General features: G+C 42.2%; 1 protein-coding gene across 1 annotated transcript in view; it reads left to right on the forward strand.

The window, feature by feature from the left end:
- The window catches only part of tex264a (testis expressed 264, ER-phagy receptor a), a 67,250-nt gene that overhangs the window by 41,796 nt on the left and 9,307 nt on the right, over window positions 1-16,147 (forward strand). The window lies entirely within an intron of this gene.

Genomic DNA, 16,147 nt, shown 5'->3' on the forward strand with positions numbered 1-16,147 from the left:
ACACAGTCATTAGGGCGGGATCAGCCTGAGAGGAGCACATTGTCAGCAGAAGGGATTGTTAATTGTAACCATTAGGCTGCCGCAGTGCCATGCTGACAGAGCTCTATTAGAGGGTGGCCTTTGGTTTAAACATGGCTCTCGCCCCGTGGACAGCGGCAGGGCTATAGTGACTTTTACCCAGACCCAACAGCTCCTGTCTTGTAGCTGACACCACTTCATCCCTCCCTGTGTTTTTCCCTGGTCTTCGGGGATGGAGGCGTGGAGCTGAAACAAATTGTTATCATTGTGACCCCTTAAAAACATGGTATTAGTCGGAAGATCGGTTCCAGTTTCCTGTTCTCCACTCTATGTTCCAGTCACACTGATTGTGGCCATGAAAGTGAAGTTTGTTTGCCTTCTCGATCACAGCTCTGTTGGCTGTACGTGTAGTTTATGGGGGTTAATTAAAAGACTCAAACAGAATTAAACTCCTATTAGCCACTGTGCTGTGCCATAATTAGATATTGGCAATGCTATTGCTTTGAGGAGTATGTACTGTGATGGGTGTCACATTGGCTCATATTCAGAGTTGAAACAGGCATGCACAGCGGGAAATTTTCAGCAAAAGTTTGGAGCTTGGCAGTCAGATTTCAGCCTCTCGTTTCAGCCCACTGTGTTCCACATGAGATTCTGCACATGCAGGACAGAGTTTACGCCAAAGTCTTTTGTCTCGAATTTTTTCTGCCTCGTGCTTCCTCTTGACAAAAGATGCAGCTTTTAGATTACAGTCTATGGTATTTAATTTCATTTTTGGGGTTAATTATGTTTGCTTCTTTTGAGGTTTGTTTATGCACACTTTACTGACTGCCTCATTCTGAGGGTTATTAAGGGTGTGGCTAAGCAGAAATTAGGAGTTTATTGAGGGAAAACTCTTATCTGCATGCAGAATAAGGCATTATAAGTGCTTCATAATGACTAATAAAGAGCCAGTATGCTACTAATAAGCATGCTAGCAGGCAACTAGTTAATGGTGAATATTTATACTTTAATATAAAGTGTTACCCAGATTTTTATTACTTAGCTCAGATACAGAAAAAATAATATTATTAAACTGAAGAAAGTTTGGCTTGCCAGCAGACAGCGTGGCTGGTGGATATTTTGTCCAGCAACTCTGCAACTGCTCAACCAATCTGACCTCAATATAAAGACAAAATCTGTCAGGTTACGTCATGTGATCTACACACCTGGCACAAATCAAGATTTGTTTTGTCTCACTTGTTGGCTAAAGGGCAGGAGCATGGTTTTCATGAGCTAACTGTGAATCAGAGCTGTTGTGATGTTCTTCTGTTGCAAATTTTCAAGGCTGTGTGGATCCATTGGATGATCAACATGACCTGACAGGGACTGTGAAATGATTCAGTTCTCCAGCCCAGTCCTTAATTCAGCTCTATAGGCTCTCTGGTGAAGGAGATGCCGTGTTGAGCTTCAAGTCACGAGGAGGATTTTGAGGTTTTAGTGTTCTGCTCTGGGGCTTTTCAATCATCCACATGCCCGGCAAGGGAATAGAGGTGAGGAATTGGAAAATGGGAAGACAGGGACTTAACAGTCTCAGAAGAAGTCTTGTGACAATTAGTTCTATCAGTTACCAGCCTGTGTGGGGCTCTGAGAAAAGCGGGCCTTCTTGTTCAAACCCATGCACAGAGTTTTATTTCAAATTGTACTCAAAGACCCAAGGTCACCAAAGATACCAAGTATGTCAGGTTGTATCATGGAGAAATGCGTGTGGTCATGAAATGATGCACAAGACATCTTGAATTTTCTAGTTGATGTAATGGTGCTCCTAAAAGAAACATGGCGCCAATGAAATATTGAAACAAGCAGATATTGGACTGAATATACAAGAAGTGAGACGTTTTTGTTAACTTAAATGCAAATTAATGGAAATTTTGAAAAGCAAAAATAGGGTTCAAAAGGTTAATAAGTCCTTTTTTGTTACATTCCTGTCAGATGCATTTAATTTGGCGTGTGCACCATGGCCACGTGTGCTTTGAGCTGGTGCATGCCCTCTTCCTGTGTGAATGCCAAGGATGGGTACCCATGGTTTATTCATAGAGAGGTGGTAGAATGCCTAATGGCTCATTTCTAGGGCTACGAGGCCAGGCAGGCTGGGACTTTGTGAAGGACAATAGATGAAGTGAAGCCTGATCAACAGGAATTCAGTATTTCTCTGTTGATTTTGTATTTTGATGTATGGGATAGAATGATTTTCATCACTCATTGCCTCTTTTCTATTCTGTGCAGCTCTTTTCTTTAACTCAGAATTCTGTGCTACAATGCGCCCTGTCTGTCATTTCATTCTTTGGCCAAATCTGGCAAAACACTAGACAGAACTCATTACTCCTACATTAATCACATCGCTGCTACATTAATCACACATTTTTCTATCACTGGACGCGATACTTTTTTTTTTTTTTTTCTGCTGCTGCCTTTCTTAACTTTTAATTATGTCTGGACAAGATGCAAGTATCAAATTAGATCGGCTGTGCATGTCTCTGCAAGGATGCCACGGGGACATAGACACAATTCTAACGACCTGCCCTCGGTTTTGTGTTTTTGTGAGCTTCATTATGCAGCTGAAGCTCTTAACAAAATGCCACTTCCGTACAATTAAGCCCTCTTCACTTGACAGGTCAGAAATGATTCACTCATAATTTCTCGGTCCCTCTAAATGCCTCCAGGTTTGCTTGTGCAAAGAGACTGCAGCGTTGTGTAGAGACTTATTATGTGGCATATATTTGTGCTGCTCTGAACGTGAGAGGTGTGCAGCAGGAACGAATAGATGGTCCGTTCTCTCTCCATCACATAGCCACTGTCCGCGTCTCGTCCTCCTAATTGTATCTCATCAGACCAGAGATGTGACTATCTCTAACATTAGACTCTCAGATTAAGATCTCAATTAGAGGAGGGTATCTGTCTGCCTGTTTAAAATTAATCACTATTCATATTCGTGGATTTCCATATCCTCCTTTCCACGCAGTGGTTCACTGAATGTTGAAGCTTTAATGGCCAGGACTAATTGACTGCAAACCTCTCCGATGGTTTTCTTAATGGCCTCGTGCTTTCTGTCGAATCAGTTCTCAGAGGGAATTCTCACAGCAGCTGTAAAGAAACTGTTTGCTTTTTTAGTGAGTGAGCGTTTGCTTGAGGCCTGTAAGGCATATCAAGTTTCCTTTAGATTACATTTAGAGCTCTGGAGGAACTGTGCGTCTCACTCAGCATGTTTGCAAGCACTCAAGTTAACTGGTTATTGTTTTTCTCATTTGCTAAACACCATGTAAATGAGAACCTACATTTCTGTAAACTTGGTGGGGGATTAAGAGAAACCCGGTTAAAGCAGTCTGATTTTTACATTTAAATGCTGATCTAGGATTTAGACTGCCTTTAAATGTGTGCAGTACAAAGACTTCAGACAGGGAGAGTGTTACTCGGATGGCAGTGTGGTGAAATGAAAGGAAAGCTCATCACTCTTAGCAGTTTTTCGCTGAAATGAGTCTAAAGCAGTCAGTTTTCATGGCTGAAAACTAGATCATTTGTTCAATACAGACACGTATGCACAGTAAGCCTTGTCTTGTTTTCACAGCTCCCATTAACAGAGTGAATGTCTGAGGCTGTACTCAATGCTACTGTTAGCATGCCAACATTCTCACAATGACAAAATGCTGCCAATGTTTACCCCGTCTTATAGCATGTTAGCACGCTAACATTTACTAATGAGCATTGAACACAAACTATAACCAAGGCTGGTGGGAATGTCCTTAAGATTTTAACCTGATCATGGTGCTACTTGAAAAGTTAAGTCATGATTAAAGTTTATCCAATAAATGTTGAGACATTTCAGTCAAAAACCACAACTGTCAGGCTCATGGTGGCGCTAGATGAAAAGTCAAGGGATCACCAAAGTCAGTAGGATGCTTCTTCAATCTGGACCAAAGTGGTGGACCAACCGACTGACAGACCCTCACTGCCGTCCATAGATGCTTGCAGCCAGTTTGGCTTAAAATATGGTCGGGGCAGAGCACAAATCGGTTTACTGAGCAATTTCATATATATATATAATACACGTCTTTAACCTGGTTTCTTGTGTGCATGTGTTGTGTTGACAGTATTACTTGCTCAGCAGTGATTTGTGAACCACATATAGTGTAGTGGAATAGAGTGTCCACAGTATATTCCATAGTTTCACTGTTAATTGGCCTGTTTTTATTTATTTATTATTGTTATCTTCTTGCACATCTATAATCTCCCAGGTGATGAAGAAGGGAAAGGAAGTGCGTGTGTGTGTGTATATGTGTGTGTGTGTGTGTGTGTATGTGGGGGGTGGGTTATAATCCTCAGTTAGGAGACTAGCTCCTGTTATTGCCTCTCACCCCTCACGAGCACACCAGATCAATTGTGGAGGAGCTCTGGAGACCACGGCAGCTGCTGACAGAGTCACTATACTTGTAGCTCATCCAGTGTTTCTGCTTATTGATTGCACGGGTGCATGTAGAGGTTGCAACAAACCCATCGCCCTTCCTTCCGCTCCTCCTGCTCCACGGCCTTTTTAGCATTGCCATTTTCAGTCCTCAGATCTCCAATACCTCCACCCACGGCCATCTTTTCACATTTCCACCAGGGCATGGAAGCGAGAAGGAGGAGGCCTGGGCTTGCTGAGACCGATGCAGAAAATAGCCCCACTGCAGGCAGAATGAAAATACTCTGTTCCTGGGGAAGTGTCTGACCATAAGGGACAGTCTGAATTGGACACCTCTGCTGAGGTGTGAAGTAGAGTTTTTGTGTCTTTCCACAGATAGGAAGGGGAAGAGGAGGTTATGGTGGGTGTGAGGAGGGTGGACTATGTGGCTGTAATAGTGCAGTGGGAGTAAATAGACAAGGGGAGAAAGAGAACTCAGGGGATTGTCACCAATTGTCACCATGAGCCGCCCATCTTTTGTATTAATTTTCCTTTTTGGGTGCCTGGGGGCCACGGTGAGAAATTATCTCACCTATAAATAGGGGTGTGAGTGTGTCCATACGTTTGTGTGTGTATGGATGAGTGCGTGTTCTTCACTGAACCCATTGTGATGAAGTGGTTTACACCCATAGCTGGGGGCCAGGGTCTTTCTCCATCTTGCCAAAGGGCCCATGCTAGTTGGAGGCTGTCACTGTGAATACATGGCTGAATGAACGTCCTGTCTTCCTTTCATTATTCACCATGGCTCTTCAGCCATATCTCATGTCCCTCCCCAGAGGGGGAGGTGGGATGTCACTGATTCGTACTGCTGGCAAGACAACAGCTTTTTCCGTCTTAGGTTCAGTCGTTTCTTTGAATGATAGTCAGACATGGTTAAAGGAGAAATAGACCCTTGGATGGTATTATCAACCTGTGATGAAGAATTGTGATTTCATTTTCAAGTGTGCATATTTTTCCTCAAGCTGCCTCGTCTTCCTCTTCTTCAAGTGATGAGTCCCTGCATTAGGAATGACTTTGAACAGTGGGGACGCAGCATGAACAAGGTTCTTTCAATCAGACCTGTGGGCACCGACACACGACTGTGATCGTGGCCAAACTCTTCACTCAAAACAATGGCTGCCTAGAATTAAGGTCAATTTAAGTAATTACTGGGTTAAAAAATGTTGCCTCTGCCTTTTTTATGACAGTTGTGTTATTGGCCCAACTCAAGCTACAATAGTTCATTGTAGGGGTGGGAAACATGGCCAAAATCTTCCATTACAGTATATTTAACAGTATATATCATATACTATAATCATATACATAAATTCAATTCAGTTCATTCCTGCTGTTTACAATTGAACTCTCCTCCTCCATGTTTACTTGACAGTCTCCTCTTCTGTGGTGGTTGGCAAACCAGTTTAGAGGTACATTATCACAATCAACCGTCGCTATCACGTCTTGTGAGAACTGCCCAAATCACGTTGCCTTGCGAGGCAGCTGGATTTGTGAGATCACATTATCACGAGAATCCAGCCCTGCCAAGACACCAAGGATAGCTCCTCTGGTGGAAACAGCATTACCAAAACTCAATCATCGCGCAGTGTATACCATCATCTTGTCCAGCCCAAGTTCACTGGTTACCTTTGTGCTATGGAGCATCAGGTTAGAAACGTTAACTATTACACACCAGGGGTCTCATTTCTAACTGTTGCACAAAACAGGGATTGAAATAGGAAGTGTGTGGAGGCAAATAAGGGTTTGAGATGGTGTTCACACATAATTTCTCATCCTAGAGTTGTATATCACCTTTTGTGTGCATGTGAAAAAAATTGTGCACGTACCTGAATGTGTGAATTTGTAAAAAAAAAAGAAAAAAAAGAAAGAAAAAATTTGTGAATGTGTAATAAAGTTTTGTAGCTGTAGAAATATTTTGTGCATGTGTGAAAACGTTCTGTGCACACAGATATAATTTGCACATGAACAAAAGGCTTTTGTAGGGGTTTTTGGCTTTTTGTGGGTGTGGAATTAATTAATAATTAATTTGTGCAGGAATATTTTGAACAGTGAGGTTTCACAAAGTCTGAGAGGCGGACACACAAATGTCCTATCTGTGCGTGTGGCATTAAAGTATACAAGCTACAAGATACAAGCGCAAAATTTGACCCTGTTTTTAGGCCTGAGCTGACAAGCCGAGCAGCACGATGTCCACTGACTAGCCAATAAGAGGAGGCCAAACTGTCCAATCAGGGGGCAGAAGTTTCCCCTGTTGATTCCAGCCTACTCCAGAAGGAAAACGTAACCAGAACGATCCCATTAGAAACTTTTAACGCCCTTCACACATTTAATTTCACTTAATATCAAATGTAAATTATAGATCCACATTATCATAAACATTCAAACCAGCAGTGTCATTTGTTTTTGCGCTTGTAGTGAGCCGTAACTTTTCAATAAGCACCTTTCAGTGTGAAACAGTATAAGGCAGCTGAAATCCTAAGTCCTCTCAGCTCAGTCACCAAGTACAATTATACTTGTCATATAGTTTTTGTGTGTAAAATCGCTGCAGTGAACACGACTGTGCTGTCAGATGTACAGAGCGCACTGGAGACAGCGAAGTGGCTGCCACACACACACACACACACACACACACACACACACACACACACACACACACACACACACACGCTGCCTTCTCCAATCACCTCACCCGACACACCTTCACCTCCTGCGCGTGAATTGTATAAATTAGCAAAGTCTGTATATAAAGGCAGTGACAGCTACCGCACAATCGATTCACTCTGTATCCTCATTATTAGTCCTAATAATGCAGGCCAAGCCTGCCATACCAGAACTGACACAAATAAATAAAAAAATGTGTTCACCTGTCAAACTTCTATTCTCAAATGATATCCCAGAGTGGGGGATTGCGCTAATAGTCGCCATCATTTTGGCAGGGTATGAAGCGGTCTGTCTGATTGCTGTAAACTTATAAATACTGCAGTGACACTTGTGCCTAATGCTGCATGATGGATGCACAGGCACTGCTGGAGGACCATGCCAAAGGAAGAATTTAAAATCTGTGCTTTCTAACCTCCACCTCACCTTCGGGCACTTCGATTTCTGTGTCAGAGACATTCGTTTTCTTCTTCTTTCTCTTGGCTGTTGCCGTGATTCACCGTAAGGAACCGCTGACCAGCAGGCTCATTTCAGAGCATCAGCATTCATGAGGTGCTTTGCATTGACCATTTATGGTTGAATGTGGGAGTATAGAGGGTGGGATACCAGGCTGATCCACGTGTGCACATTTCCAGGTGGGCTGTGATTTATAAAGGGTACGTCGCCTGCAGTTGTGCGTGTGCATGGTATTATGAATCTTATTTTATGGCACGTGCCATTTTCGGCTTTTTATGTGCACATACACTTTTAGCACAGTATGGATCCTATGCAGTGTTAATAAATGAGACCCCAGGACTCCAGACCAATGGACCAAGACTCTGTGTATGTTTGACAGTTTAGTGGACATAGAAAGTGCCCGAGGAGCCCCCGTTTTGGCAGTTCGAGCCTCAGCTCCTGCAGTCTCCTTGTGCAAAACACTGAATCCCAAACTGCTCCTGATGGTCATGATTTCCACTGTGGAAGGTTATGGGATTCACCTTTTTGTGGTCGAGCAGTTCGTCAATTTCCTGTTCAATCTGTCAAACACAGGCTCTGCTGCCAAGAGAGAAATAGATGGAAAGAGGAGCTCCGTGGAACGTAGGGAAGGAATTTGTGACCTTTCGGATATGCAGCAGGACCTCTCACCACCCTCCCATCCTGCCACCATGTGTCTGAATTAAAATGCAGCCTCAGATCTTCTTATTCTCGCCTGTAAATCCTCCTTTGTTGATATCAACTGAACTCCAGGGGCTGCGATAAAGTGTTACAATTCACCTCTTCCTTCATGTTTCCTCAGCCTGCCCGAATTTCCTAAAATACCTTGTAACGTCTCTTGGAGAACTCCAGAGGACCCTCGGTGTCCAGCTGAGTTTTATGTGTCAGTGGAAAGAGTAATGAACCCAGACGAGTGAAGGTAATTGTAGGACGGTGCTTTTGTAGTTGACACAAACGAGCCAAATCAGCCTTTGACTTAAGAGTATCTTACAGTTTTGGGAGAGGTTGATGTTCATGAACATGAAATGATTTCCTTCTGTCACTGATCCCTGCTGGTAGGATTGATGATCAATCGTGTAAAACATTGTCGTATCTAAGAAAAAGCAGTTTTTCGTCACTTTTGGGAGAATGACACCAAAATCTGATGTGTAGATAATTGTTCTCCAATTAAAACCCATTACAGTTGTCGAGGAATGTGGCGCTGTTTTACATCTACATTTGGCCAATGGACCTCAGAAATAACAGCAAATGTCAAGGAGGGTATATCGCCAGCAGCACATCTACCCGCTTCGGTTTTATCTGTGCCTCACACAAACACCACAGTGCATCTCTGAAAACATCCTGAGCAGAGCGAGGTAAAAAACGCACCTTTGTCCGGGTGGATCTCCAGTCAGACCTCTTGATATCTGCCAGCGGTTTTGCTCCTCGGCGTTGTGAGACTGCCGGCCTCTCGAGAGCGAGATCCTCCGTCGTCTTCTGTCTCTTTTTTCTGGCCATCAGCCAGAAGAGCCAGCGAGCGGAAAACAAACACTGAGCTGAGAGATGAGACATGAAAAGAAGAACGAAGCTCATGCACGGATCTTTGAAAAGGGCTGCTTGAAGTCACGTCTTTCAAGCCACATCTGGAAGTGGAAGATTGTTTGTGTCAGTATTAATCATCAGACCTGAGATGATAGAATACATTGCATATATGAAAGGCTGAAATATTATATACGGTGTCAGTATTGAGCTCTTCTGCTGTACTTGTGGCCCAGTTACTCTGTGGCCATGTCTTTATTTCACAGTCAGTTAAGTCATGCAGTAAATCAGGCTCCACAGGCGTTGTTATCTATGTTCACTCTCCTCTTATTGGTATTTCTATTGGAGGAGGACTGCTGTGTGCTCACAAAGCAGCTGGCAGAGAGGTCAAAGACTACAAAGCCTCCTGAGACCCTCTCCTATATATGTCTCTTTCTGCGTCCCTCAACCCACCCTTCACACACACACACACACACACACACACACACACACACACAGTTACACACATTAACACACTCACAGTGTACACCTTTCCCCAGACAGCCATCCTAATCCTTCCTGATTTACCCCGATGTCTCGTTACATCACCATTTAATGAACTTCCCAGTTAAATAAAGTGGCTTCAGCAGCTCTAATTTCTTCCTTAAAATGGTCTGTTTCGTGGACAGAAAGTCCTATTAGGTGGGAGTTGAACACTGTCTGTACATAACAATTAAGTACTCCAGTGAGTTTTTGCAACTTGTTTTTTTTTTTTGTCGTCCACAAGTACAGTCTGGTTTTTTCTTGGTTGGATTTGTGAAATCCTGTTGGGGTCCTGTCACCTGAGAAGACTGATGAAGATTATAAAGCTTGTTACAATTACAATTGTACTACTCCCGGGAGGGTGAGCAGTAAAAATAATATGATACCTTTATTGATTCAGTGGGAAATTACTGCTTGTATCTTCCAATGAAGGCACACGGTCAACCACAGAGCGGCACCCTGAGGCTGTAAGAGATTTAGTGTCTTGGTCAAGGGCACTTCAGCAGAACTGATGCTTGAACCTGTGTCCTTTGATCCCCCAGATGACGGTCTCACAGCCGGCTTTGTCACCCTCCTGCACATGTACTTGGTTGATTATGTTCACAGCTCCTCCTCGCAGCCTCTTTCTGAGATCCTGCGACACTCTGCCGGTTCTGTCTCCTCAGTCACTTCACGTTTAAACCAAACACTTTCAGGATAAAGCCAGATTTCACAGGTTATTTGTTTTTTAATTAGGCATGATGGTAGATATCATAATCACTACCCAAAGCCACGGAAATTTCCTCTGATTGTCCTGGTTGACTGTACATTGCACAGACCAAGTAATTGATATTAAATGATATTTTCGAACCAAAGGAAGTGGCTTCACGGTTCAAATAGCAGCTGAAACATCTGGAACCACAAGGGTTTTTCAGGAGTGAGCCGCTGTATTATGTTTGAAGATAGGAAGCAAATAAAAGATGTCTTCTTACATTTGATGTTTTCCTTACATACTCAGCCAGTATGTGACATGTTCTGTAGGTAATTATATCAGCTTGAGAAACTAGGCTACATCTTGGTAGTTATAGCTGACACACTTATAAAGAGGTGTAAGAGTACTAAAGGAGAGTGATATGGATGAAATCATCCGTATGTAATGTATTGTGCAGTTTTGATTGGAACTATTCATTAGAAGAAGAAGAAGAAGAATCAGAGGGACAATCCCCTTTATTCGTCACACAGATACATGCATCATGCCCACACACACGCCATGCACTGGTGAAATTTATCTTCCGCCTTTAACCCATCCTGGTCGTCCTTCCTCCGCGGCAGACCAGGAGCGGTGGGCTGCCATCCAACCGGCGCCCGGGGACCCAGTTCCTTGTGTCACCATTGGTCAGGTGGTGATCTTCTTAGGATTCATGGCTAATGCAGCAAATTAACTACTGGAAAAATATCAAAGTATTTCCTCACATTGATGAAAAACTCAGGTAAACTCAGTGTTTCTGTAAAGCACATCTGCTCGTTGATGTGAAAAAGGACCTAATACAACCATCAAACTTAAAGATACAGGTAGAAATGATATACAGAAGTGTCCAAATGTTGACATGTCTATCGTCTCACACCTCCACCGCGTTCAGATTTCTTTACTCTGCAGTGCCGAGGTTGATTTTCAGATGTTTGCAGGCGCAACACAATAAGTGTGAGAATATTCTCCTCAAACGAAAAGCGGCGGGATTTATGTGAAGAAATAAAATGAAGGTTATTGTGTAAAGAAAAAGGATCACTTATTCTCCATCAATTTAAATGTAATGTGACATAGACAAAACACTTCAGCGCTACAAGGTCATGAATAATTAAGAGTGAGGTTGCGTAACATAGACAGCAGGGCCAGGACTGAGAGTGACCTATTTTGTAGTACCATTATTAGGAACAGGTAATGGTCTGTGGAATTTATTGGTTTGGTGGTGCAGATACCAACGGCTTGTTCACTTGTACTTCCTTGTCCAGGATGATGGATCAGCGTCGAGAGTCTAAGTGCGACGGTGATAATCATAAATGTTGAGTCTGCTCTGAGGCGGCAGGGAGGAACGACTGACCCGTTTTAGACGGTTCAGTCTCATCTGCCTCTCGTATCCTGCAGCAGAGCACATTTCAATCCCAGCAGCTACCAGACACAGACGCAGGTTAAGTGGACGCATGTTGACTCCATGATAGACGATAGGGAAATAGATGGTACCCAATCAGAAATGCAAGCTGGGACCAGAAAAGGGCACGGGGAGGAAATGGAACATCCAGCTTGTCGTATAATTAAAACATTTGAGCCAGGAGCGAGTTGAGATAATGATGGGACAGTTAATCTATTTGCTATTTCTTTATTCATTTCCCTGGTGAGAGGAAATATGGATCGCTGGTCAGTGAAATGAACCTTCCAAAGATGAGAGCTGCTTTGGTCTGCTTATCATTGTTAAATAATAGATGTTAGTAGTTATCTTCTTTTTGTTTGGCTGTCAGATGCGGCAACAAGAATCACCAAGTGGACGAGAGAAATAAGATAAACCTGTATTATATGTGATATGGAAAGACCTTAGTTCATATCATATTTGAAGGTTAGAGCAACTATGACAGTGACTGAGGTTACATTTCATGAGCTCCGCCCCCACCGTCCTCGATCTTACACAGACATGAACTAAAGCAGGCATCTCATTGTCAGCAGCTAGCAGACATAAGCAGCTGTAGCTATATAGATATTTTTATCTTGTACGAACAACTTGTTATCTTGTGTGCATGAGTATCATTGACCTTTGTTTCAACTCCCTCCTTATTTCCTGTCTTCTCTTTAGATAATAAAAGCATCAACTAAAAAAAAAATATTCTTAAATCCTTGTCACCATATAAATTACACTTAATAAATCATTTATACTTTTAAACTATGGTTTTGCATCGAAATACCCGTAATGTTACTGTTAGACTACATATACAGTAAAATCAACATATTACACTATTAACATCCCATGAATTAATGATTTAGACAGACAAGTGGTGATTATTGGATCTAATATCCTAATTAATGATTCTTTGATTTGTGCCTTTATATTTGACATATAACATTTTATCAAATTATACACTTTTGAGAAAAAGGATGCAGCAGATAAAGGATAAAGGAAGGAAAAGAAAGGAAACAATTACATTTCCTCCAGTTCAGACAGGGTTCTTAATTAGGGTTGTGATATTGTTTGTGTTGTATGGGAAATTGGTTTGTAGGCCCATGGTTTGTGTGTATTTTATGCAACAGTGACACTGTTTACAAACGTATGGAGCTGTGTCGAGTACATATAAATTAGCATCTATTTTGAAGCAAATCTTCATGTTAACAGCAGAGAGAGTGATGAGGAAGAACCTAATTTTCACACGTGGAGTCAGAGAGTTCTTTGAAATCTATCAAAGGGCAGCAGTCTGGATATCCAAAGGAGGTGGAACTGAAATGAATATTATAATCACAGATTAAACATTGGAAAATACCTGCAGGGAGGGACACTGTTTAATAAACACCTCAGTTTGGAGAGAGTTTGGTTGCAAGGTGAAAATGGGATTTTTTAAAACGCCACTTGATATTGCAAAATGCCTTAAACAGCTTCCAGTCTCAGTGTCTCTGCTGGCTCCATCCCAGATCATACACACGTTTTTTGGGATTATGATAAGATATGTGTGGAATAACACTGAGAAAAAGATGAATCTAATTATTAGTACATGAATGTCCCTCGCTCAGGTCTCAGATGGGTAAGATGATATACATCAAACGTGTTTATTCAATGTGATGTAAATTCATAATTTCCTCATGAAAAACACTGATACATCAATCAATATGCTAATAAGTGAGAAGCCTGCAATAAGCCACAGTTAAACACCACTGATGTAAAAATACAAGAATCACAAAATTCCAGCACTAAAGGCATTAAATTGTAGTTCTTGAAAGGAAGGTAAACAACAAAGTGGCCTAAAGTCGGGACCAGAACTAAAAATGTGATCAAAACTTATTAAAGCTGATCAAGCCTAATGAAACCTGACACGCCATCTCACAGAAGAATATTGTATTACTAAAAGCATGCGGCACAATGATGCATAATCCAGTCATCCACAGTGTTTCCACTGGACGGCCCGCTCGGCTTCACATGCTCCAGTAATGTCAAAGTAGCACTGATCACCTGCGGCTACAGCGAAATATTTGGAGTTGGTAGAAAAATGTCGTGTTTGTCATTTCCTGTGCTGAAGGCAAAAACCCTCACGCACACACACACACACGCACACACACGCACAGCGGAGCGAGGTCTCATACTGTCATGGAGGGCTGCAAATATTCAGGTTTCCACATTTCATTTTTTTCCTCCAAATATAACACGAGGCGGTTTGATGACGAGTTCCTCCTCTCTGCTCGACGCTGTGTTAATCAGTAACATCACCTGCTGTCGTCTCAGGTAGAAATAAAAAGCGGCGCTCCCTCCTGGCACGAGGGTTAAAGCCTCTCACACAGAGAGGATGTGATCACTGTGAACGAGCTACTGTTTTAACAAGCTAAATGTTACTGTCAGCAATGCACACACATATTGGTACACAGCTTTCTCACACGCTGTTTTCTTTCTCTCGCTCATCTGTGACGGTATCCCTTGGAGACACATGTATGTGTGTGCGCCTACAGTACACTGAACTGCCTTTGTCTCGATTTCCCTGCTCATTATCGGAGCAGGTTCAAGGAGATGGGTACTCATTTGCATAGGCAGCCCCGGGCTGGAACCCCTGTGTGTAGCAGCCAGGTGATTCATACCAGCTCCTATAGTCTTATTTTGCAGAGGATTAGATTAAAACCAATCAATCAGCCCAGATCACCCTGACCCAGAGGAAGATGAGTCAGGTGACTGCTCTAAGACCATCATGTTTCTTGTCCTCTCAGAATAGCCCATATTTGTTGCACAACCGTGGCAGCACTGCGAGTCTGTGCATTCAGTTAAATTTAGAGATGAGGCATTTCTGAAAATCTGAGCGTTCGCACAGCGAGGGGCAGACCAGCGTGAGCATAAAAATTCAAATAAAAGGAGCTGTGTTGTGTAGTGGGGTGCAGAGGGGGTGATCTGTCTCTCACCGGGTCCGTGTGGGGAAAGGATATGAAGGAAAAACCACAAGAGATCCAGAACAAAGAAAAGCCTGACAGATAAGTACTATTCAAGGAAAAAGGACATTTATCCAGTAGCAACTGCGTAGAAATGAAACCTTCAATCTTTTCACTTTGCAAATAGTATTAGAGAACGCAGAGAGGGAGTGAAGATTTGGAGAAACTGCTTCTGAAAAGGCATATTTGTAAAGTAAAGTAGAGGGTTTACATTTGTTTGTGTCAAGAGCAAAGAGAGTTTGTAGACTGAGAAGAATACTTGGAGCTCATCAGTCATGGAAAGTGGCAATCTGGAGGATTTGAGTCCAGGTTGATTTGGCGACGCCTGGAGGAAATGTGGTTTAATATTACAGGCCACTGAATTCTGGGTGCAGCAAAACAATCTTTAATAACTGGGATCTGATTTTATGCTTGAGTCTGCAGACAGCGGGGTGCAGTGACACGAGCTGGTTGCCTCGCTGAGAAGTTGGAGGTGTGCAGCCTGCAGCTCTACATCGCTGCAATATTTCAAACTGATCCACTGTTAGAAATGCAGAAAATGTTTTGTGTATAGATGCATTTAGACCTTATTTTATTGATTAAACTATGAAACAATGTATACAGTAACTAAAAATAGCTCCATATTGACCAGCTACAACAGAGACAATAATTTAATTTATCATAATCTATCAGTCATGAGGCCTTTTTTCTGCGTTGTGTACCCCTACTTTTTTACTTAGATACATACTAATTATTAATATTTAATGGAGTTTATTTATTTAGTGTACTATATCCACTATATCTATTCATATTGTAGACTCTTTTGAGTTTGGATCAAGGGGGACCAGCATTAATGAGAGGAAATCTGTGCTATGTTAAAGATTACAAGAAGTAATCTTTCAACAATTTTGTGGAAATTAAAAAAGAAAAGTTGTTGTTTAGACTTGAATTTTTGTCTGATTTTTTAAAAAATACTTTAAAAGTAGGGTTTTCTTGTGAATCGGCTATGAGGCCAGAAATATTATAAAATTGGAGAATAAAACATGAACGTGAAGGTCTGCAGACTCAATTTAACCAGTTTGATTTTGAGGGTCTGACACTGCTTAACTTTAATCTGTCGTCAAGGCTTTTTGGTCATGTATTCCTAAATGGTATCTCACACTCAAACATTCATCTGTCACTTTGCGAGCGATCGTAGCTGAGACCGGCCCGAGCAGCTCGCCCGGGCCTCCTCCAGCTGCTGTGATGGCCCATTGGAGAGCTCGCGTCTCTGCAGTCCCCTGAGAACTGTATGAAAGCATACGGCCAAATTATGCAAGGCTAATGTCCTCTTTAGAGAAAATATGGTATAATATTTATAAACT

This window comes from Chaetodon auriga, chromosome 2 (assembly GCF_051107435.1).
Source record: "Chaetodon auriga isolate fChaAug3 chromosome 2, fChaAug3.hap1, whole genome shotgun sequence".
In the NCBI taxonomy this organism is placed as follows: Eukaryota; Metazoa; Chordata; class Actinopteri; order Chaetodontiformes; family Chaetodontidae; genus Chaetodon; species Chaetodon auriga.